Here is a 1,346-nt window from a genome sequence, read left to right on the forward strand (position 1 = left end):
TAGTAGTAAAAAGGGTAGGGGAAAAATGGCCACGGAGGTCGGAAAATTTATTACAACCACCAAAATGATTTCAAGAAAGGAGTGGTTCCACATCTCAAATGCTGCTGATAGATTCCTTAAGAGGATGTCTGGATTTTTTTTCATTGGCTTCAGTACAGAGTAATCATGGGTGACCTTAAAGAGCTCTCCTTAAACTTGCAGCTGTGAAAGCTTGGTTAAAGTTGGCTGAAGAGTAACTAGGAGATGAATAAATGAATACACTAAGTTGAGAATATTTCTTGAAGCACTTTATTATGAGGGTAACCAAAATAGAAAAGTAGCTGGAGAGCAATATGATGGCATAATATTTTTTTAATGGAAACCTGTTCTTGTTCTGATGAACAATTATAATGGAATAGGGAGAGATGTAATTGAGGATCACAGCCAAGAGAATACTGGCAAGAGCGAAGTCATAAGTGGTATGGATTCAGAAAAGTAGAAGGGTCAGAGGGAGAAGAGAAGTAAAAATAGGGTGTGGATATGCTCTGGGTACAGGTAGTTCCAAGTGTCTGAGAGTGCTAAGTTCTATCAGTCAGGGTGCTTGGTTGCAGATCACAGAAACCAACTCTAACTGACCTAAGAAAATAAAATTAATAAAATTGTATTGTATCAAGTAGTCTGAGATACTTTGAGTCCTAGAGAACAGAGTCTATGGCTAGGCAAGTAAAATACAAAAAACAAATTAAAATTAAAATTAAAAATAGCAGAATTGACCCAGGGAGGATGTTGCTATTTGCAAACGACAGCAAATATTAACAGCAGAGATAAAATTAGATATTGTAGGCTTCTATAACACTCCTGGAACTTTGGCACCAATTAGTCTTTCCCTAAGTTTTATCTACCACTGAGAGTTCTCAGTAGACCCCTTGGTCCGAAATGGGGTCATTGACTGGTGAATTGAAAAGCCCGTGCTGAGCATAGGGGGTGTGATGTAGATTTTGTTTCAAAATAGACTGTAGAGTTTAACTGAACTAAAAAATGTATACTGCTGGGAACTTCATTATTACTACATTAAGAAGACCACTCTGCAGAACTAGCTACCAAAAATACTTAAAAATAGCTTTACCAAATAACATACTTACTAAAGAATGTTGAACTATTGAAATTCTGAGTGTGGCAAATCCACTATTCTACCTCTTCAGTACTACACCCAGAGAACTAGCCAATGAAATGAATAAGTAAAAAGGCATAAAATACTCAAATATTCAAAAGGTGAAACAAGCCACTATTTCTTGTAGATAATAAGGCTGCAGTACCTAGAAAATCCTAAAAATCAACAGGTAAATTTGGCCCTTAATTATTCTGAT

The sequence above is a fragment of the Crocuta crocuta genome, unplaced genomic scaffold, assembly GCF_008692635.1.
Source record: "Crocuta crocuta isolate KB4526 unplaced genomic scaffold, BGI_CrCroc_1.0 scaffold723, whole genome shotgun sequence".
Taxonomy (NCBI): domain Eukaryota; kingdom Metazoa; phylum Chordata; class Mammalia; order Carnivora; family Hyaenidae; genus Crocuta; species Crocuta crocuta.